This window comes from Rhipicephalus microplus, chromosome 7 (genome assembly GCF_043290135.1).
Source record: "Rhipicephalus microplus isolate Deutch F79 chromosome 7, USDA_Rmic, whole genome shotgun sequence".
In the NCBI taxonomy this organism is placed as follows: Eukaryota; Metazoa; Arthropoda; class Arachnida; order Ixodida; family Ixodidae; genus Rhipicephalus; species Rhipicephalus microplus.
Genome location: NC_134706.1, coordinates 65,507,585 through 65,535,083, shown reverse-complemented (window position 1 = coordinate 65,535,083; position 27,499 = coordinate 65,507,585). Strand labels below are relative to the sequence as shown.

The following is a 27,499-nucleotide window of genomic DNA, read 5'->3' as shown; positions in this document are numbered from 1 at the left end:
TTGCCATCATGAAGCTCTAGCACGAGGGCATGATATTATATATCAATGGCTGCCTGGACATATCGGTATTACCGGAAATCAATTAGCCGATGATGCAGCCCGCTCAGCCCATGAAGGAACCTGTGTAGTCCCGATTCCTCTATCAAAGAATAATGCAGCAAGACAACTTTACCTGCTGGCTCGAGATCTTACACGCACGTTCTGGTCGTCTACCAGCTTCCAAAGGTGTCAATTTTATGAACTGGATCCTTCGCTCAAGATGAAGCTACCATCACAACTTTCCCGCTCCGATGCGACACTGTTATGCCGCCTTTGGTTGGGTGTTGCATTCACAAAGGTGTACTCCTTTCGCATTGGTATGGCAGACACTTCTACATGCGACTACTGCGGAGCTAAAGAGACCATTGAACACGTCCTGTGCAGCTGCGCTTGCTACGACACACAGCGATGCCAGCTCCGGATGGTTTTGAATCAACTTGACCCCGGACCATTTTGTGTGCAGAAGATTCTAGGACCTTGGGCATCTCCCTCAGTTGCGCAGAAAGTGACTAAAGCACTGCTACTTTACTTAAAGTCAACAAACCTGAGCGACCGCCTGTAGACTATGTGTGCTCCCCGAGTGTGCTCGTGATTGTGTGTACCTTCTCATCTCTCTGCAACCTCTTTTCTCCCCTTCATCCCTTCCCCAGTGCAGGGTAGCAAACCGGATGTGCGTCTGGTTAACCTCCCTGCCTTTCCTTGCATCTTTATCTCTCTCTCTCTCTCTCTCTCTCTCCATGATGACGGAACTGAGTGAACAGAAGTGCTCGTGGCCATTTGGCACTTCCCAACTTGCATACTGCGAAAATTGCCTAGATTGCTGGCGCTGCTCAGAGTAGTACAACACTCCATTAGGCCTCTAAAAAACGACGCCTTAGTTAGTCTCGTGGCACATTTAAACTCAAGATCGTGTGCGAGCACCAAGGAGCGGTGGTGGTGCACATTTAGGAGCTTCATTTCCATAAAGACTGTTTGTCACTTTTTACTGCACGCAGCTAACTCTGAAGCTTCCTAAACTTTTGGTTTAGACGAAGTGGTGCCATTTCATGTTTAGTTATCTTAGCTGGCGTGACATGAATAATGCCAATATGCAAATGAAACGAACGGGGGACAATTTTGGGATCATTCTAGCAATGCGCGCTTGTAATAACTGAAAGAAAAAGTAAGCATACCAAGACTATGCGCGTGCTGTGGAGCCCCGTTACTGAGATCAGACCTGGAGCACCAACTCTCGAAAGACCAGCGAGACAGGGACATAAACGCTGCGCAGAGGTGCGGTGAAGACTCATCGCACTGATTTAATAGGGCACTTACTGCAGTTCTTTGATCTGATGTCATTCTGGCCAACTAAGTCTTGGGCACAACTTCACGTTCTAACAATACTGCAGTCTAAAATACACACATGTGCACAATTACAAACGGGACTTTTCGGAACGCGAACAGCATAGATGAATTCAGTTCAGTTCAGTTCAGTTTTATTTCCTTAAAGGCCCCCATTCAGGGGGTGTTACATAAGGGGTGGGATTACAATTCAAAACAGCGGAGATTCAATTAACATTGCAAACAAACAGTTAAAATTGAATTAACATGGCAGATGATCGGTGAGGCGTTCCAGGAAGGTAGATGATGAGGCAATTGTGACAATGTCGTAGGGCAGGCCGTTCCAGTCTGAAGCTGCTCTGAGGAAAAACGAAGCAGCAAACGTAGTGGTGCGTGATGGCGGGCGGGCAACTTGAAGTGAATGACTGGTGCGGTGGGAAATGCGTGAGGCGGCTGTTATATAAGGAGCTTGATTGAGTGAAGAATAAAAAAACTTATGATAAAGGGTTAGGCTAGCAATGCGGCGACGATAAGAAAGGAGTGATAGGCCAGATTCATGTTTCAATGGTGAAATGCTGATGTCATATGAATATGAGGAATGGATGAAACGGGTGGCCCGATTTTGAACACCTTCCAAGGCAGTGATTAGGAATGCTTGATGGGGGCTCCAGATGGCAGATGCGTATTCTAATTTTGGTCTTATAAGCGATTTATACGCGAGTAATCTAACATGTGGTGGGGAAAGGCGAAGGTGGCGTTTAAGAAAACCCAGTGTTTTGTTCGATGCTGAAATGATGTTTGTAATATGGGCGCGCCATGATAAATTAGAACAAAGGGTGACTCCTAGATATTTATACGATTCTACTAATTCGATACATGATTTAGAAATAGAATACTGAAAGCGAGAGGGATTGTGACGACGAGAGAAGGACAAGAGTTTGCATTTAGTGGGGTTGAGAGTCATTAGCCAAATATTACACCAGTTTATTATATTGTTAAGGTTGCTCTGAAGGATGTGATGGTCATGACAATTAGTAATAGTATGATAGATTACGCAATCGTCAGCGAACATGCGAATGTTACAGGAAACATGCAATGGTAAGTCATTAATATATATTAGGAATAGGAGAGGACCGAGAACAGACCCTTGTGGGACGCCTGAGGTGACTGGGAGTGGTTTAGACAGGTGGCCGTTAAGATAGACAGATTGCGAGCGGTTAGTTAGAAACTCCTCAAGCCACCTGAAGATGTTAGGATGCAAGTTTAGTTTTGAAAGTTTCAGTAACAGACGCTGGTGAGGAACCTTGTCGAAAGCTTTTGCAAAATCAAGGAATATTGAGTCGGTTTGGATATTACAGTCGAGATTAATCTGTAGGTCATGAACGAATTGTGCTAATTGGGTTTCGCAAGAAAGGCCCTTTCGAAATCCGTGCTGTGAAGGATGAAAAAATTCGTTGGAGTCCAAAAAATTGAAGATTTGTGAGTAGATGACGTGTTCCATGATCTTACAAGGCACGCTGGTTAATGAAATGGGGCGGTAGTTCAAGGGTGAGTTTCTGTTACCTGATTTGTAGACTGGAACGACCTTGCCCATTTTCCAATCATCCGGCATGATTCCTGAGGTGAGTGACTGTGAGAAGATAAGACATAAGTATGCTGCGCAAGTCGATTTCACATTCTTGAGGAGTTTCGAGTTGATGGAATCCATACCAGCTGATGAAGAAAGTTTTAATTTGTGGATTATAGATGAAATGCCTTCTTCGAAGAAGGTGACAGCAGGCATGAAAGTTTCTACGCTAAATGATGGCGACTGTGAGGGCATGTCAAGTTCAGTAGTGAAGACAGATGCAAATGCTTCGTTGAATATTTCTGCGCAATCATGGTCAGTCACTGTCTCGTGTGAATCATTCGTTAGGGACAATGTGACGCTGACAGTGTTTCCTTCAATATGCTCCAGATGGCTTCGTTAAGGAAGTCGTTGAATAAAGAGGTGCCGTGAAAGGAAGTACGGTAAATGAAATTTCTTTGTCTTCAATAGAGGACCCCATTCAAAAGCATGTTGTCCCTCCTTAGCAAAGCAGGGCAGTAAGTTTAGTTTACTCCCGTCCTGTCAGAACGAGAATCCTCCACTCAGGTAGGAAGGGTGCCTTGTAACTCTTTACAGTCCCACACATTTGCCACACACTTATTTGTCTGGAAAAATTGAATGGCAGCCAGTGAAACAGCAGTAATAGCAACACCATGTTCAACTTGCTTCCCATTTACTTGTTACTCCATAACAGAGAAGTGAAGAATGTTTGGGGTATGGTGCAGTGAGATAGAGTACCGGCACATCACTGCATGTGGAATAACACAGAGGCCACCGGCCTATGCAGGCTTACGTCGCGCTATGTAATATTTTTTTCTAGAGCCTGCCCGTGCTTAGTTAAAAAAGAAACAAAAGAAAGGACAATAGATACAATTAGCAAAGAGAAAACTGGGTGGGGCAATTGTCTGCAAATTATGCAAGGCTAAATCCGCCGGCTCCCTACAACATCATAATCCTAATCCTAATGTTTAGCTTACTCTTGCTCGAAAATAACGGCTGCATTTTGCTTGGGGGAAAAGGCGCTTTTAACTCGACAATGCCACTGCGTGTGCGTGACAAGCACCCGACTTCCCCTTAGGGAATTGCTGGCAACTCCCTGCCCTTTTATTACAGAGTGCGTCCTACAGGCGGAGTACCCAATGTAAGCCAGTGTCGCGTTCGTAAATCAAATTTAGGGTTGATAACGTTACGTTCCATCGAGTCTCACGTACTGAAGGATACACGTCTCGACCGTGACAAGGGGGGGGGGATTCCCTGAGGGGCATTTCCGACTTCTAGAGAGACTTCTCTCTCGTCTCTTTGTTTTTTCCAGAAGCGCTGACAACGCGAAACATGAGTGCGTTCCCCGACAATGGTTCGGACATCTAGCCTGCCGGCTGGTGTGTGGCTACCGTTCAGTCTCCATTAGTAGGGGTGCCATGCCCGAAACTGGAAGATTCGCGTAGGGGGTGTTCTTTTCCCGACTCCCAGAGGGCGAATTAGGGAAACTGACCCGCGTGTCAAGAGCTTAGAGATGATCCTGACATCCTCTTCAACTTGGCGCCAACCACTTCGAAAATCCATTTGCTCTCTCTTTTTCGGCAGTTCCCAAATAATATCCCCACGTGCTCTCTCCCCCTAGTTGTTTCTCTCTCTCTCACTCACTATTTACTCAACGTCCACGTGCGGTACTTACACGTCTAGCCCACAGAACCACTAGACGCTGCGTGCCCGTCGCGATTAATACATCTTGCAAGCCCGGCCTGTCAGAGGGTTGACTATTCTCGCTCACATAGCTGCTTTCGCTCGCTTCTTCCGAAACGGCAGCGCATAATTTACGCATCTCCCTTTTTTTTACTGCTCATGGCTGCTGGGAGCCTTCAGAAGTGAAGCTTCGAGGTAAAAAGAAAAAACACCTCTATGTATATTCAGAAAGAAGGGATCCTTTGCGAACAGGAAGCAGGAAATTGTGTTCATCCTAGTCGACACTCGCTCTTGTACCGGAGCGGCCACTCGGGCATTCCTGACGGGCATTCCTAACGGCGACCACTTTCCCTAACAGCCTTTTCTTCGCAATCCCTGGGTTATCGACCTGTCTAGCCCGAGCTCCTCTGGCTCCACAGCGTGTTTGCGGCTTGCGCGCTGCCACTACCTTCCTTCCTCTTTCATAACGGGCCTCTTGTACTCCCGCAAACGCCTTTTCCCTGTTTTCCTAAAGAGGCATGGTTTGTACAGCGCCCTCCCTGAAAGGGAAAAAGAATCAAATGGAAAAGTCGTGCTCGTGTTTGTTTCCCCCAGACAAACCGAGTTCCCGTTTCCTTTCTTCACGCCAGCCGCATTATCCACCGCCCGCGTTTTCTTAGGGAGTGAGACGTCCCTAAAACGGGCCCGCCATGTCTTTCATCATCATTTCCCGTCGTCTTGAAGAAACAAGTATCCGGTTTGTTCGCTTCAGTCGAGTTTCTCCTGGCGTATTCTTCGTTCCTTCGCAGTACATGTTGCTAAATTCAGCGCCCTACACTTCCCAAAAATTTCTCCTCTCAACATTTCTTTTTTTTTACAACAGCACTCTGTGAAACTCTTCCTCTCTAACCAGCTTTCCTCCCGAACTTTTCTCTCCCTTCACTACTCTTCCGGCATGAATCTCCCTGAAAATTGCCGCTCCGCAAAAGCTAAGCTCCACAACGTATCGCTTTACAAAGCTTTCCCCACAAATTCACGTCGCGTGCACAGCCATGCTCCAGTTCTTCGACGTTCCCGAATTAGCCTTTCACATAAGAATGGGAGTGGCAGGAGTTAGATAAATGACCGTCTTCAGCGTAAAGGCTGCCATTTGGCGTCTTATTCGCGGTGGGTTCACGCTAGCGCTATATTTAGAACTTAAATCTTGTACCGAGCCGGACGAATAGAAAGAATCGGAAGCCCCTTCTTTACGAGGAAAAAGGCAACAAGGATAGATTGGCACGTGCCCACCTGACAGCCTTTCTTTCTTTCTTTCTGTCTTTCTTTCTGCCTTTCTTTCTGTCTTTCTTTCTTTCTTTCTTTCTTTCTTTCCTTCTTCCTTTCTTTCTTTCTTTCTTTCTCGTTCCGCAACGCTCACTCCCAGCTCTTCTCTTCCCCATGCTGGGGATTGTACATTGACGCGTGATCTTAGCTGCTAAATACTTCAATACTTATAGGCAACAAGGACGGTGCAGATTTCAAGCACATTCCATCAGAATGATGCTACAATTCGGAATAAGGAAACAACTAGACAGCCTCCATAAAAAAAAAATCACAGTGACGAGCAGCAAACGGCTGATCACCCATGAGTCCTCGATAAATGTATTTTTTTGAGAACAGCGTACAAATACGCATCTGACTGGCACACCATTGCGGGTCGAAACTCTTGGCCCACGTGGCTGCCATACTTTTTTTTTTTTACACCTAAAACGCCAAACGTCACTTGCGAGCCTTGTATTGGTTTGCATTGCGAGGATATACAATGCTCGTTTGTGAAGAAAAATTAGAGAATGTAAGGGCATGCTATTAAAGAGTGTCTTCTAGAACAACGACATTTGGAAAGACACATTAAGTGAAGTTTTAGGGCAAGTTGCTACTATATTGCACAAGATATGGACAGCAGGAAAAGATTAATGTAAGAACGGAGTGAGCCAACACAGACACGGCGCTTGTCTGGGTCCCTTTCTTTTGTCTTTGATTTAATTCTTTTTTTTTCATGCAACAACGCCAACCTAACTAGGGAAGAGCCATAAACTCTTAGGAAGTGGCAATTAAACACCTAAACGTTTGCGGTATAACTACTTCACTGCATTTCACCGGCCAAGCACTAGTACATGTGCAAGCAGTTTGATTTCCTGGGGACCGCACGCCATATGGTATGGGGATGCAAACAAAACGCTAACGTTGCTACACTAAGCGAAGAAAAGTGGGGCAAGGCTACCGAACAGAGAGCTCAATAACAAGTGAAACCTAGTTCAACGAGCACGAAAAATAGCCAAGGCCCACGGCTACCTGGAATAAGGAGGTTGTCCACCTTGGGCGCACGCTGTGCTTGCTCACAATAAGTGTTTCATTCTCTTTCTCAACAGTACTTTTTAAATACTTGCTTAGTACGAGGTTTTGTTTGAAGGCTATGTTTCCCAGGCTGGCATTTGTTTATTGTCAGCGCGCACTTTGACGAGAGCCCGGAAGGTCGTCTGCCTCTAGAAAGCGAGAAAGGGCAGCTCCCGGGAAATCATATAAAAAAAGGGGTCAGATAAACAGTGGCGTTTTTGCGTTAGTTACTTCGGCATATGCGAAGATGCGAAACGTGGCGGTTTCGATTGATACTAGACGAATCGAGAATAGACCCTGGAATATCAGTATAGTCGTGTAAACTGCCATTGGCAATCCACGCTATAATGCGAAACCGCACAATGACTCTTTTTCACCAAGAAACTAACGCTGCGGAGACGAAGAGCAGAGGATGTTGCTTTTGTACCGAACGTGAAACACGGTTGTTATGCAGAAGTGATGGTGCACAATAAGCAATTTACGTGCAGGGCTGTGGTGAACCTACCCATACGCTTTTGAAAAAATGTAAGGCGCGGTTTAAATCGAAACCGGACTGAAGAAACACCGACAAACACTTATTCAGATGGTATAGCATTTTATCTTTATCTCCTTCTTTCTCTCACACACACAGTTAAATAAATAAATGAATATATATATATATATATATATATATATATATATATATATATATATATATATATATATATATATATATAGGGAGTAATAATTCAATGGGCCAGTTAGTCTTCGTGAAGGTATGAGATATGGCACAACGGGAGCGTTGTCAACAAGGATAAATATATTTATTTCCCAACAGTTTCGGGAGGGGTCCTCCCTTCATCAAGGGATGAGTTATACTCATCCTCTGATATAACTCATCCCCTGTTGAAGGGAGGACCCCTCCCGAAACTGTTGGGAAATAAATATATTTATCCTTGTTGACAACGCTCCCGTTGTGCCGTATATATATATATATATGAGAAGGTAATTGACTGATATGTAATGACATTACAATTCAGTCTAAATCACTTCCCCGCCCCGCCACGGTGGTCTAGTGGCTAAGGTACTCGGCTGCTGACCCGCTGGTCGCGGGATCAAATCCCGGCTGTGGCAGTTGCATTTCCGATGGAGGTGGAAATGTTGTAGGCCCGTATACTCAGATTTGGGTGCACGTTAAAGAACCCCAGGTGGTCGAAATTTCCGGAGCCCTCCAGTACGGCGTCTCTCATAATCATATGGTAGTTTTGGCACGTTAAACCCCACAAACCAATCAATTAAATCACTTCCCCTAAACTTTCCTTGGCATTATTGTCTGTTAGATCTCATCATTATTGTGTTAAAATACCAAAAAACGAACCCTTAAGTATACACTTGTTTCCCTAATTCATTAACGAGGCTCTCGTACTCGCAGACTTGGTGCCTTTAGGTTGTATACGAGGGACTATTGGTCAGCTGACAGCTCGTAATACGTTCACGTGCTGCGTGACGCAAACAGGCTAATAAAGAGTGTGCTACACTCGCCACCATGGCTACTGGTGGCACTGATTGACACTCCCGTGTTTAAATTCACACATATACCCAATAAAGTTGCTGGCGGGATAACCACCATGGTAGATCAGTGGTAAAGCATCGAACACGTTATTCGAAGGTCGCAAGTTCAGTTCCTGCCCACGGCAAGTGATATTTTCACCCACTTTTCTTTCTTCACATTCCTATTACCATTTGGTCTAATAACTCCCCGTATACTTTCCGTGCATTATTGTCTGTTAAATCACACACACACACACACACACACACACACACACACACACAGATATATATATATATATATATATATACATAAAATATCTACATTTGAATGATCGTTTTAAAAGAATGTCATGGTTCTTCTTTCGGATGCCCTTGTGAAATAGCATTTCAAAATTTCAAATGACGCAGGAACACGGCATCTGCGCAAGCTTCGTTGCACTAATGTTTCACTGAACAAATTTGTGAAATTCTTGTGAGTATGTTGTAGAAAATACCGTCCCCTTTATCTGTAGCCTCGATCGAATGTCAAAAGACGCAATTGTTAAGATCTGTTCTTTATCTGGCATGTGGCACTAAGTTTTTGATACACGAGTCATACCCATAAGTTATGTTTGGCAGCACCTACGAGACAATAGCCATTTCGTCGCAGCGACGTGCTCCCTGGAGCGATTATTAATACGTTATAATGATATTCTGCGGATGACGTGAGCGTCTGCACGAGGCGCTCGCTACGCAAAGCAAGCAAGTGTGCCTCTTGTGTATGCTATTATTTTATAGAACTGCCTTCATGACAATTATTGCAGCATAACTTCCGTGAGAAGAGCAGCAAAGGTCAGCCTCGTTGCTCTTTCGCGCACTTTCAATCGAGCCATATCCAGACCTGTAAATATTCTAAAACAAATCTTCTAAAAAGCTGGCCCAATTTAAAAGGTTCTGGTTCAAGCTGAGAGCTAGACTGGATGCATGCAATATCCGAGCGCAAACTCGCCTAATGTAAGACCCAGAAAACTGAAAGGATAGTTAAAACTATTTGGAGGAGTACATTGAAAGAGCAAACAGTCTTCTATTCAGCGGCCGAGATTGTTGCACCACCTGGAGGAAAATATCTCAAACACGCGCTCCCTTTTACGTGGCCTCAGAGATTTGCTTCAAGAGTGTGACGAAGCTGGAAGTTATGCCAAACAGTGCACCAGGACGCACGAATCTCGAAGTACAAATGCTTAAGCAGATATCGTATACTAACTAGGTTTAGTGCCTTGAGTTTTTTTTTTTTTTAAGTTCATTTCTTGCTTCGAATACAGTATGAGGCATTTCGTAAACTTTTATCCGGAATACTGTTTCGAGAGGTAATTTCGAAAAAAATACGTTGTATTTAGTCTCGACCCTAATGAATATGCAAGGCTGAAATAAAGAAACGATCTTGTGTGCGGGAACTTAATAATGTTATGGTCACAAAATCATTTTATGCAATCCAAAGCTCTAACAAGACGTCATTCTTCGCTGAAATGTACTAAGTTTTTGAAAACAAAATCCCGCCGTGGTCGACTCTTGCAGCGCTTGCGACACCTCAAAGTTGCCACAAGACCAGGCAGTAACTCGGCTTTTGCCATAACTCAGCGGAATTAGCGAAAGCAGCCCTCTGCTATTATCAGCGCCCCTCTCTTCAGCCCATGGTTCACTGTCCACCACTTTCTGCGGCATATAACGCATGCAATGATCTGTCATGCTACAGCCTCCGCCAATGTCCTTCGGTGTTCTGACCCGAAAATAAATTGTTACGTTTACGTTACTTCTCGCTATATTCTCTCGTATGGTGCTGATTGATTGATTGATTGATTGATTGATATATTGATTGATACGTGGTGTTTAACGCCCCAAAACTATCTCTATGATTATTAGAGAAACCGTAGTAGAGGACTCCAGAAATTTCGACAACCTGTAGTTTTTTACCGTGCACCCAAATTTGAGCGCACGGGCCTACATCATTTCCGCTTTCATCGCAAATGCAGCCGCCGCAGCCGGGATACAATCCCGCGACATACTGGTCAGCAGCCGAGCACCTTAGCCACTGGACCACCGCAGTGGGGCCTCTCGTATGGTGCAGCATCCCAATTGTGAGTCTGTGTTTTGCAGTCCTGAACGACGCGAGCTGTACCGAAAAGTGCCCTCTGCCAAAGCCTCCTCTATTTACAGCTTCAGCTCAGCGTTTCAATGAACTCGGGGGGATAACATCAAGCTATACTGTCGAAGTGGTCTTGCGAAACAATCGCGCCTGCCATTGTGGACGTTTTAAAATTCAGGACCGTGTTTATGGATAATTCGAAATATAGGTGCATCTAAACAGCATCTCATCACTCTCATCCGACGCATTCTCTTCTACTTCTCTTACGAGATACGTTGGCGGGGGGCAAGTTGCTTTGTTTTCCGGAATCGAAATGTCCCATACACGTGCTATAGTAATGCTAGTGGTTTGTGACACTCGAGCAGAACGTTCATTGAAATATGAACGCTCTCCACTACTGTATGCATGTAGGAACAAGGGTACAAACAATCAACGCCTAAGAGCTTCTCTGTTGGCCTTACAAGCTGACGGTGCTCGTGGCCCAACCTTCGTGCGAAGTTTCTGACGCCAAGCTATAAATAATCGCTAAAGGAAATCGTAAAAGGGCAACGCGCAGAAGGAATATTGTCTTTTTGTCTTTTTTTTTCTAGTTAGCCCAACATCATAGGAGGGAGGCGAATGACCGATATAACAGCTTTAAAACATAGAATGAGCAGAACGCTTATTTTTTACTCACCCCTCAAGTGGCACCCGTGGGCGTTTGGATGGCGTCACATGATATTTCGTCGACTTCTTTCTTTGCGGCTTCATCCTCTCACGCCAAAACTGTGTACGAGCTCTGACTCAGTGGTCTGGCACTTTCTCCTTCTATGACGCGGTGTCTTGCGACTTGGGGTCTGCCAAATTCTTTTCGACGACGAAAAGCAATACTTGTATAGGAAGCCGAGGGTTTTCAGCTGTTGTATTTCCTGCTGCGGAAGCATAAGCGAAAAGCCATTAAGTTATTGCTTCACTTCATTTATTCTTAAGAGGCAACGAAGGGAGGAATTTCCAGGTCTTGTTTCTCCATTCGACGCAACTTTAATGGAAACCAGTGGACACTGATGCCAAGGAAGGTGTAGGGGATTTCTGGTACACTGTTTAAAGCGTGAGGAGTCAACTGTGATAGAGTCGTGAACACAGCGATAAGTGGTCGATGAGACAACTTGCCGCTGGCAGGAACCGAACCGCGAAAAATTTCACATTACGAGCCAGATGCTGTGCAGATTGGGTTAAGTCATGTGGGACTCCGTGTGTGCAATATAGAACTCCGTGTTTTCGGAGTTCAATGAGCCCGAAGCTCTTTAGGCCACAGTTAAAACGTCCGCGTTTTAGGGAAAATGCAGCCAGCCCTCTGCCGATGGATCAGATAAGTTTATGAGACGCGTGGCAGCGACCACTACAGAGCTCTTAACGCTAAGCCACGCCCAGCGACAAAGGCACGTCGTGCGACCGAGTTCCGCAGCACGTCCACCACTAGATCAGGTACAGCCATGCGAGGCGCAAAGAAAGTATCAGCGTACCCTTGAAGAAGCAGTGAATCTCGAACCGAGGTTTGGCGCCGTATATACGAGAAGGGTGGTGACAGCGACGAACAGGTGCATAATACGCAGTCAAGAAAAGAGAGAACAAGGGTTGACGAGCAGATACTGCTGATCACCACGGCTGGAGTGCAGCGCGTATGGGAGCTCTACGCCGAGCTCCAGGCTGTGCGGTTTAAAGCAGAGTACGAGCGGCACCATGCTCACGTTTCTAACGGCGGTGCCGAGGCGAGATTTCATTGCAAGTTGCTCTTTGGACGTTGGACATTAATGTCATTAGTTCGTGACCGGTTGTGGTTCAACACGAACTTGTCTTAATACGCTCAGATCCGTGCGATCTGAGCCCCGCCGCGGTAGTCTAGTGGCTAAGGTACTCGGCTGCTGACCCGCAGGTCGCGGGTTCAATTCCCGGCTGCGGCGGGTGCATTTCTGATGGAGGCGGAAGTGTTGTAGGCCCGTGTGCTCAGATTTGGGTGCACGTTAAAAGAACCCCAGGTGGTCGAAATGTCCGGAAGCCTTCACTACGCCGTCTCTCATAATCATATGGTGTTTTCTGGGACGTTAAACCCCAGATACCAAACCAAATCCTCTGCAAGGCAACAGTACACTCCTCTGCACGCTGCAGAACCTGGACGCTGCAGAATCCGACAAGATTGCAAGTTCAGACATGATATGTAGCCCGTACAGTCCAGTCCAGTCCAGTAGTACAGTCCCGTTCAGACCTAGCTACACCCAGTTTGAAACCTTGAGCCGGCTAAATTCAACTTTGGTATACGGTCAAGTTCAACCTACTGCCAGCCACAAAACGCCATCTAATCAGCCACCTTCGCTATATATGTCAAGCCTTGTGCGGCTTTGTTTTTTTCTTTTGCTTCTGAATGAAATTGGGCGTTTACGAATGGAGATTTCATTTTTCGCAACTGCCCCATTCTTGAACAATCGGAATTCGATTTCGCCCTCAGAGTCCCGAATGATGACACATACAAAGTTTCAGAATGTCACTACCGTCAGTGCTTGACGAACCTCAAAGAAGTGGTGTATGCTATCGAAAACATCCGTGTACAGCAGTCGTTCTTTAGTTGTCTGCATGTTTTAAATGCCTATAGACCAACCCCGGTAATTTTTTTTATGTCAGAGTAATGTTGGGTCTATGTTGCTGGGACACTCCTGTCACGCGCCTCAATAGCTGAAATTTTCGGCAAGTTTTAATATGCTTTTCAATAAGCAAAAAAGGTGTAATACCAAAACTGAAACTCAACCGAGCGCACGAATCACGCACTACTTGGTAATAACCGGGAGTCGTGCAAGGCATGCTGGTCCCGCCGGCGCAGAGTATGAAAAACTATGAAGGCCTGAACGAGCAAGCACTCGTAGCACAGAAAAACATGCCTATAGCACGAGTTGGCATTCCTGAGTCTGACAGTGTCTCGGACCTATCAGACAGCAGTGACCCAAACGTATATGACCCCGGCGAGAAACGGTGGGAACACACGCGTGCCATTTCGGTCGGTAACCAGTTGGGCCACCTGATCGCACTGAGCTAATTCTCAAGAAAAGCCCTGAAATGCCGACTCGCAAACTATTTGCATCTTCTGTGAGTGGTTTGCGCAATTCACAACCCACCCATGGCACACCACTGTCATTCACAGGGAACAGAACATCATACGTCGAACCGCCGAAGCGCCGGCTAAGCACCATGGAGCAAAGAAGATAGTTTTTTTTTTTTCGTACCAAAAAACCCCTGCCGTCACAGCGTGGCCAGCACAGCAAACGCTTTGATCGTTTGCGTCACTTCCGTTGAGCTGCCAAAGGCGACGTCCGCCAGACAGCGTTGCCAATAATTCAGGCGGGCCCATTGAGCATTTCGGGGCAATCTTTAAAATTCACTTGCAAACAATCAGCACACATATCAAGCCTGTGATTTGGCATAAAGAAAGGAAATGTGCAAATAAACGCGCAAACAAATTTTATTGATATCCACTGACCTCGGAAAATCACCGGAGTTGGTTACTGAAACCTTTCTTTCGGAGGCGAGTTTACTGTGCCATACAAATCTGTTTTGAGAGACGGCAATGAGCAAGTAGGACGCTCACCAAATGCAGGTATTTCATTTTGATAGGAAGTCAACTTTCTCGTGGCATACCTACCAACATCGACATGAAATTGACGTCAGGCTACAGAACTAAACCTGCTAACTTCACGCAGCAGTCTGGGTAGTTGGCCTTTCCCTCAACCTCTCTCTCTCTCTCCCTGGCTAGTTCTGATGTCCAGCTCCAAAACAAACAAAAATTCCAGCATATCCCCTAAGTCAATGATGGTGAGGTGGGCGATGCTCTCGAGATTTTTCGGTGATACTGACAATCCTTTGAGGAGCAGCATCAGGGTCCGCACGGTGCCAAGCCTGCTTCGCCACCACTTCTCGCATTCCGGGGTCCACTCCTAGTTGAGCCTGTTTCGGAGCAGCTTCCTTGGCGTGCGCCGTATCGGGATCCACTTCTCATTGCGCACGTTTCGCAGCGGCTTCTTTGGCGCGTACCGTCTCCGGATCCGCCCGGTGCCGCGCTCGCTTTGTCGCAGCCTCTAGAGCCACCGAGCACTATCCGACGCGTACGGTGACGATCCAGAAGAATGAGACATAACGGGCGTGCCAGCACAGCCCACGCAGCAGCCAATAGGAAAGTAGCGGCTGCCTCCAACGTCATCTAGTGTACATTCACAAGGGATTGCCTTACACCGTAAGGAGGTTCGCCCTAAAGATCGCAGCCTGAGCGTCTTCTTGAGCGTCACCGTCATCCAACGTACCTGTGTGAACAAAGATAGTCTGGAATACTGTACGTGCACCCGAATACAAGATATTCGCTCATCAGAGGGCAAAAGAATTCTTTGATGTTTGAATTTGTCGTCATTTCGCCCTGTGAGGTTTGTCCCCCGTTTCATTGTGCCAATGAAACGGGGGGAGGGGGGGGGGCAATAGGTGCAAGCTACACCAATTTTCATCCAATCCGGTGCTGAGACGAGCGTGGGTTGACTTCGGGCGCTGCGGCCGAGGCGCAGACCCAGGCCTGCAATTCACGTCGGACGCGTACACGCGAAACATGCAGCTGCTGACCGACTTAAAATTGTCGATGAAGAATCGGCGCCTTAAAATTGACGTCATCCCACCGTTGTGCACACCGGTCACGACAATAGCCACACGTGCGGCGCGCGGCAGACAAAGCAGACGATTGATGAAACGACGTGCGGACGAGGATATGTCAGGAAAACTTGCGCGTGAACATACTACCACCCAATGTTGCTGCTCATACCATGTAGTGGCGTCCAGGTACAGTAGCAACCGAAAGTAGCTATTAAAATGATGATTTAATTAATTCTTCAGGGGTCACTCATGCATACGGGCACACTTACTACGCTCTCGGTGGCTTGGCCCATCATTTGACAGAAAAAAAAACAAGTGAAAATTTTTTTGTCAATACTCATTAAACCAGCAAAACACATGACGCGTTCCATGCGTTCGATGTCCGAGCGCTTTGAGTCCGTGCATTCGATGTCGTCTGAATCGCCCCGGTGCCGCCAGGGGACATATTATCAAGATGGCGCCGCCGGGGAAGAGACTCAGACGGTTCTCACTCCGTGCGTGACCAGCCATTTGTTAAGTGGACGATGCGCTCAGTCTACGAAATACTGTTGACGTGAGCTAACGCTCATATCGGCCATAACAGCCGGTGTATTGACGAACGCTTAGAACGTACCCTTTTGATAAAAATGAAGGGAAAATAAGGCTAAAGTGAGGAGAAAAATGAGAATGAAATTCGAGGTGTCTCGTATCAATCCGAATTCATCAAGTTCTACCAGTGAGTGTTCAAGATTTCTTCGACCTTATTCGAAAACACGGCACTCTATGAGTCACGTTTGAAGATGGCAGTCTCAGTCGAGTCATACAGGTCACCGACGACTGTGCATACCGCGGTTTTCGCTATTCGAGTGTAAGTCGTCATTGTTTTAAGGCGTGTAAAGGATACTCTCGTGACTCATGCTTCGGCGTTTCCATTGCTACCCTATAACTACAATTAGAGAAAGAAAACAAAATAAAACGGTCCCAGAACGTGTTGATTGAAATGTCTTCTGCCGTCTGTGAAGTGTTTTACTGGAGAGTCATTTGCGTAAGTCAGTACTCTGCAGCCAATCAAACTTTCTTCCTTGTGAATCCCTGAGCAAGACGGTCGTAAGAACTACATAGAGCCAATATTAGCTACTGCACATTGAAGCTGTGACACTATGACCGATCACCATACCGCAGAAAATACTCAACGCTATTCGCACATGATCTCCGAGTTAGATATTACTCTTTGTTTTATGTAGCTCGTCGCATTCCGATGTGCTTCACTGAAGGGTAATAATACCTTGCAAAACTGCCCAAAGTCAAGTAACCACACAAACACGGACCTTGCGCAATACCAAGTTTGATCGTGATAGCAAATATATCCACACTCTTGTCTGTCATCGCTTCCGCCAACGTAATGTACCGATCAATAACTCCACGTCGCGCATCGCATGTCCCACCCGCGAGTAAAAAGTTGGCGGGCTGTGGTGAATAACACGGTGGAAAGAGGGACGAAATGGCCGGTCATCTCCGTCGCACCAAGCGCGCAAGGGACAACATCGCCATACGTGCGAGGCCTGCCATCAATGGCTCCTTAAGCATTAAAGAAAATCATAAACGCCCAGCCTATTTTTTAGTGGGCTAAGGAGCATGAAAGGGCGCTGGTGTGCGGGGGGGGGGGGTGAAGGAGGGGGCTGCGGAGCTCGAGCTGCAACTGTGAACTCTAAGCATAGGTGGGTGCTCACGCTCGCTACCTAGAGAGGCAAATTTAGAAAAAAAAGGAAAACATCTGTAAAAAAACACGTTTATTTCCTTTTTTTAGAACAGTTGAAAAAATTGATTAAAATTTGCGTTAGGTAAAACGTACAGAAATACCCCTTAGGCAGTACACAGCGTTGAACGTGAAACCAAAATGTCGCTCATTATACCAAACCACCAAACGATGGTTGACTACTCGCCATCGACGTCATATGAAATCAGCTTCTCGAGTGCCAGCTTAGCTTGAGTCTATAGCGTAGCTTCGTCGTTCGGGTGTGGTCTGCTGTAGTCATGTTGGGAAAGGTTTTGTAATATTTTGGTTCCCGTTATTGTTCAGTTTTGATTTTTCCTCGTACAATTCTGTGACCTGTGGCAGAAGTCCGCTTAGAAAGCCATGTGCAAGCAGGTTCTAAAAAAGTTGAGCTAAATCATGACATGTGGATGCACTTCACGGTAGAGGAGACCGGTGGTGAGAAACAGAGGGTCGCTGTCTGTAAGCACTGCAACAGCAGCTGCGCTTATATGCGACATCTTAACATGATGAAGAAAGATACAGACGAAGTCAGTGGTACTAACTCTGATTATGAGTGTGTTACCATCTTGATTAATGTTATAGTCCAAGCCACAAAGAAATAGACATCTCTGGGCTCTTTGTTCTGACTCCCGTGACAATTTTAGGGAAACCACACAATTCAAAGAGAGCTAAATGAAGTCGCGGCGATGCTTCAGGCTGCCTTCGATCTGATAAATTTTGCATTCATTTGTGTACAAATAGAATAATCTTATTTCTGTTATTTACATAACGAAAGTTGTTCCTCTTGGCGCTAGACAATAAACAATTACCATAAGAAAAAAATTTGTTCTTTCCAGTTTTTTCCGAAGATTTAGAAATGAATGAAAAAAAAACGGGCTTTATTCCGATTGCTCAAAGGTTCCGGAAATTTGGCATCTCTATCTACCTCAACACATGGCTTGTGTACCCTATTACGTGTTGCGGTTCCACTGATTACTTCGCATGGAGACTAGAGAAGTGACAGCACTTAAACTATTTCGATTCCTGGAGCGGCTGTGTAAGCTTAGACCAGCGTTTTGTAGAGCTACGCGAAATGACACCGAATGAAGTTACCTTCCAGCAGTACTTCGTATCACATCCAATTTGTCGATGTCATAGCACCGCAAATCTGTTAAGGTCCATCCATTCATCCATCCATATTTCTGCCCATCCACCAATCCATCCATCCATCCATCCATCCATCCATCCATCCATCCATTCATCCGTCCATTCATCCGTCCATTCATCCGTCCATTCATCCGTCCATTCATCCGTCCATTCATCCGTCCGTCCGTCCATCCATCCATTCATCCATCCGTCCATCCGTCCATCTATCCGTCCATCCATCCGTCCATCCATCCATCCATGCGTCCATCGATCCGTCCATCGATCCGCCCGTCCATCCATGCGTACATCCATCCATGCGTCCATCCATCCGTCCATCCATGCGTCCATCCATGCGTCCATCCATGCGTCCATCCATGCGTCCATTCATCCGCCCATTCATCCGTCCATTCATCCGTCCATTCATCCGTCCATTCACCCACCCGTCAATCTATCCATTCATCCACGCACCCAACCGCCCACCATGAAACATCTGCAACATCTGCACTCTTCAGCATTTGTCTGGGCGTGCAAAATTTCTACGTATATTTAGTGTCATTTCATAACCTGCGCCTCAAAAAAAAATAACTACGCTGTAACCTTCACTCAGCATGCTTCGCATACCGTTCATTCTCAAGGGACGTGGGGGCTGCAAAATTTGTTATTTCATTGAATTACCTTCACTCGTCAAAGTTATTCGCACAGCCAGTGAATGTAGACAGACGCCTGTGATGAATCAAGTCCGCCGCGAAAGTTTCTTCTTCGCACATACCACTGTTTTCTCTTCAAGTACAAGTTTACGGTTCGCGAAACTGAGTATTGCCCACGACTGCCGCATTTTTATATATGGAAGTTAAAATGAGCGAGTCCCGTTAATGTCGAGAAACCCCACTTGGTTGAAATTGCGGGAGCCCCCCACCACAGCGTGTCCCTCATAATCGTACCTTGGTTTGGGGTTGTTCGACCCCATCAGTTATTATGATATGACCAAGCTTCAAAGCTTCCTGCAGCACAAAAGGCTGGATGGAACGGAAAAACACCTATCATGCCAAACAAAGAAGCTTTCATATGCAAAAGCTCCTCTTCTACGCAATCAAAACGTTTCGAAAAAATAATTACAACAATCGAAGCTCTGAAAAAAAAAGACGTGAATCATGCGTGCCAAGAACGGAGGGTTGCCGAAATTCTATTGTCCTCCAGCACCCAAGGAACAAAAAAAAGAGAACACAAACTCAAGATGAATTACAGCTCCCGACCAGTTGCTATATCTGCGCGTTTGCGTGTGACGACGGTGCTGTTCTCTGAAGGATGCTCACCTTTATTCCACGTCCGACGTCACGAGCGGGAATCGGGAGACTAATTTATACACCCTGCACGCGAGTACAAAGACATAATCGACCCTCGCTTTTACTGGATCGTCCTCGCCTACAATTGCCGACGAAGACGTAAAAGAAAACCTACGAAAAAAAAAAGCTGTGTCTCCATGCGTAGTTCTCTCTCTATATCTCTACCCGCCCCATCTTCCAAATGCCTAAACTCAACTGCGCAGGAGTTGTACCCCTGTTCAGACGTCACAAGAGAGCGTGCAGCTTTCATGGACGAACAAAACCTTGCCATGCATGCATGAACGGCCCTCGCCATGCATGCATCCGTCAGTTGCGCCTGTTTACTGCGCAGCTTAACAGAGCGTGCTTTAAGCGAACGGAATGCGGCACCACTTTTACGACTTATTTGTTAATAAATTATTTCTGTAGGGAAATATGTACGCGCTGGTATGGTGCCGCAGACTTGCTCGATAATTGCTTATTAATTGAAAATTGCACCGTTATGAACGCTAAATCCTGAGCAACAATGAAAGGTGCTACGGACGGGGTCAGCCGTTTCAAGTACCCGGTGCAGTTAGGAGTGGAAAAACAGACAAATGTACTGGCAAACAGACCAAAATTTTCGCGTCGAAGGTCCCCAAGAAAGACTATCGTGTTTAAAAAAAAGGAAAAAAAACACGTCGTGTGTGTTGGAGATCACGTGTTGTTACGAACAACGCTGAGCGAGTGCGTGCGTTAATTGGGCGATTTTGGTACGTAAGTTGGGTTTAACGTTTTTTTTTTATAATTAGTTGGTGTTTCCATTGTATCACAATTTGTGTTATGTTGTATTCAACTATTGTATTTGCCCTCCTGCTATGATCCCTTCGGGATTGGTAGTATTTAGAAATAAATAAATAAAGAAATAAATAAACGTCCCAAAACCTCCACATAATTACGAAAGACGCCGTAGTGGTGGGCTCTATAAATTTCGAACCACCGGGGTTCTTTAACGTGCACCCAAATCTGAGCGCACGAGCCTACAGCATTCTCGCCTCCATCGAAATTGCAGCCGCCATAGCCGGGATTCGAACCCACTACCTGGGTGTCAGCAGCCGAGTACCTCAGCCACTAGACAACCGTGGATGGAATAGTTGGGTGCCTTTTTTTTTTGCAAAATCACTCTCTGCAGTCTATTACTGCTTCTTATTTCCTTATCCCTTTGTATATAAATGTGTTTCCTGCGAATAAATCATTAGGGTTCATGGGCAGTGCCTCGTCAAAGACTATATTCAATACACAATAGCTTAGTGCTGCACAATTTCATGAATATTTACTAGAAGAAAAAAAAAACAGGCCGACAAAGAAGCGATCTATTCACCTTATCCAAATCACAAACAACAACAAAAGAAAACATAGGAAATGCGGATAATATATTACGCAAAAAATATGGTCAATATAGAGGTAATTTATAATGCAACTGCTTAAATAAGGGTTAAAAAGATGCGTTTTTGCAATAATTATTTCTAGCCTAGCTTAAGTGTTTGGTGCATGCTCTTAGCATCAATGTAACGTATATTCGGCGCTCTACATAGGTTCTTTTGATCTCATAACTTCAAATACGATTTATCAGTCACTGAAATCTAGCGATGACCTTTTACAAAGACATGATGGCCTTGACATATTTATATCAAAAATTTCCCTGGGATAGCGCCTGCGGATCTCGTCCGATACATCTGCGCTCTGCCTTTTCGGCCAATGCCAACCGATAAAGCTCCGGACTGCAGCGCGTCAAGCTTTTTTTCTTTACATCAGCTCCATTTGTTTTTGTCCGATATGGTAGGGTAGTCGATGGCGAGACCGTTAGATGAACAGAGAGGGAGGTGCTGAAGCTGTCAGCTGCAGAACGGCGATAAATGCAGTCAGTCAGTCAAGAACTTTAATATATGGTCCTGAGGAGTTTAAGCCACCAGGGTGCCCACGTGGGACATCCTAGCAGCCGCTACCGTAGGCGACGCCCGAGTCGGGGCTGGAACGTGGTGGCGTTCCGCCAGTTCTTGGGCCCTCTGGACTGCCTTAAGTTGGTTTCGGAGATTGGGGCTCCTGAGTGCCTCCTCCCAGTCGGACTCACTGGTGAGAGGTCCCTGAGGTAACGCGGGACATTGCCAGAGCATGTGCGCGAGTGAACAGTACACTTCTGTGCAATCTGGGCACTGTGAATTTATGTCTGAGTTATAATGGCTGAGTCGGCCCCGTGATGGGTACGATCTCGTTTGTAACATTCTAAAGGCTACTTCTTGCGCGCGTTCGAGTTTTGAATGGGGTAAAGGGTATCGGCTTCTGTTGTGTCGGTAGTGGGAGGTAATTTCATGGAAGGTGAGTAGTGGGTCATTAAACTGCACGTCTGGGCCCAGCTCTTCGGTGGCTGATTGATCGTCACGGCGGGTCAGTTCTCGTGCTCGATCATGAGCCATTTCGTTGAGGTTGGGTTGTTGTGGGTGAACGTTTTTGCCCATGTGGGCAGGGAACCAAGAGAGGTAGTGCGAGCCCGTATATTTCCGTGTTTGTAAAATGCGGGCTGCTTCTGGAGCGATGTTGCCGGTTTCGTAAGCCCGAATGGCGGCGCGAGAGTCTGTGAAGACATTAGTGAGTGAGGGGTCGGTCATCGCTAAAGCTATAGCAACTTGTTCGGCTATGGCGCTTGTTGATAGCCTAACCGAGGCGGCTGAGCGTAGGGCTCCGTCGCCATCTACTACCGCGAGTGCGAAAGAGGAGGAGTTACCGTATTGCGCTGCGTCGACGAATGCGGTAGAGTTGCGATTCGCGGCGGTACGGTTTAGGATCGCGCGAGCGCGGGCCAGCCGTCTGCCTTTGTTGTGTTGTGGGTGGACATTTCGCGGAAATGGGGTTACCATGTAAGTAGCTCGGACAACTCTGGGGAGGGTTACTGCGCGTTCAAGGCAGGGGTGTGGGGACATGCCGGCCTCGCTTAGAAGTCGGCGGCCTGCCTTGGAGGAGGAGAGGCGGATCACTTGGGCCGTGGTCTGGGCCTCGATCACTTCATCGATGCCGTTGTGCATGCCTAGTTGGTCGAGACGGGAAGTGCTCGTGTTTTGAGGCAAACCAAGGACTTGTTTAATGCTTTTGCGCATGAGTGTGTTTAGTTTCGTCTTTTCTACCTTCGTCCAGTTGTGGGCAGAGGCGACGTAATTGATGTGACTCATTAGGAACGCGTGGTATATGCGCAGAAGGTTGGCCTCTCCAAGGCCTCGTCTACGACCCGAGACTCGCTGAATGAGTCGGAGCATGTTCTCGGTTTTAGCTGTGATATGTTTAATTGTTCTTGCATGACAGCCAGTGGCCTCGACGAGGAGGCCGAGAATGCGTATGGAGTCCACGCGGGGTATTCGCTGCCCATCTTTGGCGTGTAGCGCTATGGGTAGATCACCTAAGGGTGTTAAGTTACGAACGCCTTGGCGAGATTGCCGGTACAGTAGCAACTCTCGATAAATGCAAAAAAAAATAATAAGAAAGCGAGAGAAAGAAGGATGAGAAAACAAAAAAAAACTAAGGGATAACGAATGCTAGGGAAAAAACGGAAGAAAAAACAAAGAAGACAAAAAAAGCCTTGTGTTTATTTTGGAACAGCTGAGAGGCGCACATCTGGCGGTTTCCCGCGGGCTGTACATGCAACTCGAATTCGCTAACTCACAGAGCGCACGCGCATGCACGCACACAAACACACGTGGGCACTCATGATCGTTAGCGCTGTATCTCGCAAGGCGCGCCATCAAAGTGCCCTCTTTTCTTGTTCCATCGCTATCGTTGTGTTTACGTCCACTCAATACATTTTCTTTCATCTGACTGGGCAGAGCCACGTGCACATAAGCACATACATGGACGAATCGGTACATGACGGGATAGATGGACGGGTACACACATACATGGAAAAACGTAAATTGAGGTACTAGTACGGAAAGGTCAAGATGCTGTAATGACTACACATCGATCTTCACGCTAATGGCCCTCTTCCAGGTTTATTTTTTGTACAGTAGCTTTCGTCGTGAGTGCGCTGGTGCCAGCAGCCGTGATGGTTAATTAGGGAGTCACTTGCAGACAAACGCACATATTTATGCATTACACAAACATACCTGTGCGGAATGTCAAGGTACTGACACAAACAATTTGCCCTCGAATATTTTTTTGCAGCAATGTGTTGCTGGGAACCTGTTAGTCATAGCCTAACGCATCATTTTCTTCGGCACGTGACAGATAATTAGTTAGAGGCTCGTTATTATTATGCAGCGTCAGTTTCGTTTTCAGAACTGACAAGCCACCAGGTGCAACTATCACCACCTAGCCGGTGCGACGCTCGACCATGTCAGCACTCGGAGCTGTGACACACTTCCACGCGGTTCGCATCAGGAATTTTTTTTCCTACAGGAAACAAACAGCAATGTCATGGAACACAAAACTTTCAACTCGTGCACCACAGCCACGGATTGGCGAGCACTTGAGTAATATTCTGCTCAAGGAAACACGACAAAATAAAAAAATGGCCCCGTATCTACATGTTCTACTGCGAATGTCGTCGAAAATAGATAGTCTTGCGCCTGAAGAGAGTGAACAAAACGTTTATTTGATGTTCTACGCAAAAAACTCGGTGAATGGTATTCAGTAGGCGCTGCGTTAGAGTGCGTCGAGCGTGCAGCGGAAGCCAACGAGCGCATGAAGTCATGTCACACGTAAGACATGAGCGCTATCAGTCTTGGAAAACGAAGCGCGCGGTGTGCGCGCCCATCTCGGAGGTGATGAGGGGTAGAACGCGAGGCGACGGGTAGGTGCAACCACCATGTCGTCCTAGCAAAGCGTTGGAAACACTTGCCTTTTCGTGCAAGCGTTGCATGGTCAGCGCAGCGTGATAAACACCACGGTCCTTAAAATTACTTAAGTATACCTTTTATAGTACAAGACACACATACAGAACATTGACATGTTGTTATGGTGCATCAGATATGCGCAATAATTCCTTTTTAATTGACAATCGCACAAGTATGAACGCTGAATCTTGAGCTATATTGGTGGGTGCTGTGGATGAGGTCGGCCGTTTGGGGTGTCGCTTGGTGCCGTTGAGGGTACCGTTAATGGCAGACAAACAGACAAATGTACAGACATACAGACCAAAACTTTTGCGTCGAAGGTCCCCAAAAAAAATCTGTCGTCTTTAAAATGGCGGCTATGACGTCATCGTAACTTGCGGCTATGACGTCATCGTAACTTGCGGCTATGACGTCATCGTAACTGGCGGCTATGACGTCATCGTAACTGGCGGCAGCATGGTCACGCGAGGAACTTACGCGAGAGAAAGGTCCCCTTTGAGGGTGTGAATAGCGCGATGGGGTCGATCGCTCACGCGAACTTCAAAATTATTTTAAAGTGACTTCCAAGCTATATATTCGCAGTTGATATCCTGTAGATGGACGCATGTTCACGGGAATCGATCATGCAAGCTATCTTGGCCGCGAAATTTCGTGTCAGTACCCCTTTAAAGCCTCAGATGCCTCCCCAAACGCACACAGTGTCCGTCGGCGTAAACAAGTGAGGAGAAAAACTCATGATGTGTTCACGTCACCGTACGCGGTCATTATGACGTCACAGTTCGCCAAACTTTCTGATGACGCCATCACGTCAATGACGTTGACATCATGGTGTCTTCATGACCACCGTGATGAGACCATTACGAAATATTCGTACACGATGGCATCACCACGTGGCATCGACGCTTAGTGAAAAAAGGTGGGCGGAACACGGAGGTGATAGAAAAATCACGTAAAGTACGAAAAAATTCCAATGCCTCCCATCTCAGAGGCCGGGCAAAGAAGCTTTTGGGTAGGCGATCAACACAGTCGACTGTCAAAAAAAAACTATCAAAATAAAAAAACTGATACTTGGGCCCTTCGTGTAGTCCTAAAATAATGCGTCAGAGACCACGTGACGTTTCCTCCTTTTTTTCTTCTCTAGAAACGTGACGTTCCTTCTATACCACGATCATTTTTAGCGTGCGGTATTACGTCATTCGCGTCCTCCTATCGGGCGATGAAAGGGAATATTTAGACAGATTATTCAGGCTGCATCGTTTGGCTGCCGCAATGCGCGCCTCGCCCGGAGAAGGTGCCCTCCTTTTTTTTTTTTTTTTCACTTTTTCCCACATGTTGTTCTTGCATTGTCTCTTCCTCGTCGCCTCCGTTTATCTTTTTCTTTTTTTTTCTACTTTTCCATCGTGCTCTCCCTCGCCTTTTCTTAACGCAGCTGCTGATGTTGACCTGAGCCTGCACGTCACCGTCTCTTTCGCGTCCCCGACGCCACGTGCTTGGCGCCTGCTTCCGTCACCTATAGACTCCCGCGTAGGGGAGCAGAAAAGCGTATATTCTGGCAGCGTCACTTAGTGTTAGCAGTGCGCCGCCGTGGCCGCTCGTTTCGTATCCGCTCGCCGTCGAAGTCGTTGTGGGCGTCGAGCAGTCGACGTCGTCTGCCGGGGCGAACGTCGACGAAGGCCCGTGCACATCCCCAGTGCACGAGACTCTCTCGTAGGAGTTAGTTTGTTCTTGATTCTGTTCGACCCACCTTCGGAGGAGTGCGAGCCCTGCTGATTAGCTGCGAACCACAGAAGGTCATCGTCATTACGAAGTCCCCAAGGAAGACCGTGGTTTCTTGTGCTTCTTGGGTGAGTTGTTGGGGCTTTTGTTGATTCCCGAAGAGTGTGCATGCGGATGAGTTGAGCGATTGGGTGAGGGGTTTATTTGCAAACAGTTGTTGGTGTTCTAAGACTTGAGACCAATATGTGATTCTGAGGCACGCAGTAGTGGGGGCCTACGGAAATTTCGACCGTCTAGTGTTCTTCGATTTAATTGATTGATTTGTGGGGTTTAACGTCCCAAAACCACCATATGATTATGAGAGACGCCGTAGTGGAGGGCTCCGGAAATTTCGACCACCTGGGGTTCTTTAACGTGCACCCAAATCTGAGCACACGGGCCTACAACATTTCCGCCTCCATCGGGAATGCGGCCGCCGCCGCCGGGATTCGATCTCGCGACCGGCGGGTCAGCAGCCGAGTACCTTAGCCACTAGACCACCGCGGCGGGGCGGTGTTCTTCGAACGAGCTCCTGAATCTCAGTACACGGTCGTACAGTCGTCGTGTCTTCTTGTGTGTTGTCCATTAGCGCTAAAAGCTATTTCAGCGCATGGGCCTAAAATATTTTAGCCTCCATAGAATTACGGCCGCATGCAGCATTTAAGCTTTCGTGGATTTTCTAATGGTTTGCAGGCGGACGAAATGGTTAAGCAAAACATAATATTCGGAAAGATGGTGCGTAACTTTAGCGAAGAACAAAGCCTTCCAAAAAAAAAAAAAATCACAGCCTATCCACGGACTGAATGATGATGAGTGGGGCGGAGTGTCCATCCATCCGTTCATGCATTCACCCATCCGTCCAACCGTGCGTCGGTTTTTCCGTCCGTGCGTTTGCCCATCTCTCTGTCTATATGTCCGTCTGGTAGTTAGCACTCCAAGTACCACCATCTCACATTTTTTTTATTATACAGTGGTCATATACATGTACCGCCATATAGCGGACACTCCAAAAACTAAACTCCGCGTTGGCACATATCAGAGAGGGTTGGTTACTACAGTGGATGATCGGGTGACGCCTTAAAGAGCTTCGCCCCTAAAAACAACTGACAATCACACGGTGAGGTTCGTTCTACCGAATGTTAGGCGACATTAAAACATGTATTATAACTGGCGGTATACGCGATTGCTCGAGCTAATTAATTAATTACCCGCCTCGTGTTGCACCGAATTGAGCCCCTAAAGGCTATGTCGGCTCCAACATTGGTGCGTGCCGCAATAATGCGCCTATGTTATTCAAACTAAAAGCGGTGGTAATAAATTGACGCGTTGCATTATGCAAGCGCTGCAAGTAACTGACGTGGCCTCGGCATCGTCCCCGGAAATGAATTCATT

At 46.6% G+C, this 27,499-nt stretch overlaps 1 protein-coding gene across 2 annotated transcripts in view; it reads left to right on the top strand.

Moving 5' to 3' along the window:
* LOC119179535 (GTP-binding protein Rhes) overlaps window positions 1–27,499 on the top strand; it is a 149,583-nt gene that overhangs the window by 91,788 nt on the left and 30,296 nt on the right. Inside the window, exon 1 of one of the 2 annotated variants that reach the window (XM_037430635.2) lies at window positions 25,850–26,196. The exons of the other annotated variant lie outside the window; for it this stretch is intronic. The gene's annotated coding sequence lies outside the window, so the exon portion shown is untranslated. Of the gene's footprint in view, window positions 1–25,849; window positions 26,197–27,499 lie in introns of those variants that run through there. 2 annotated transcript variants of the gene reach the window in all.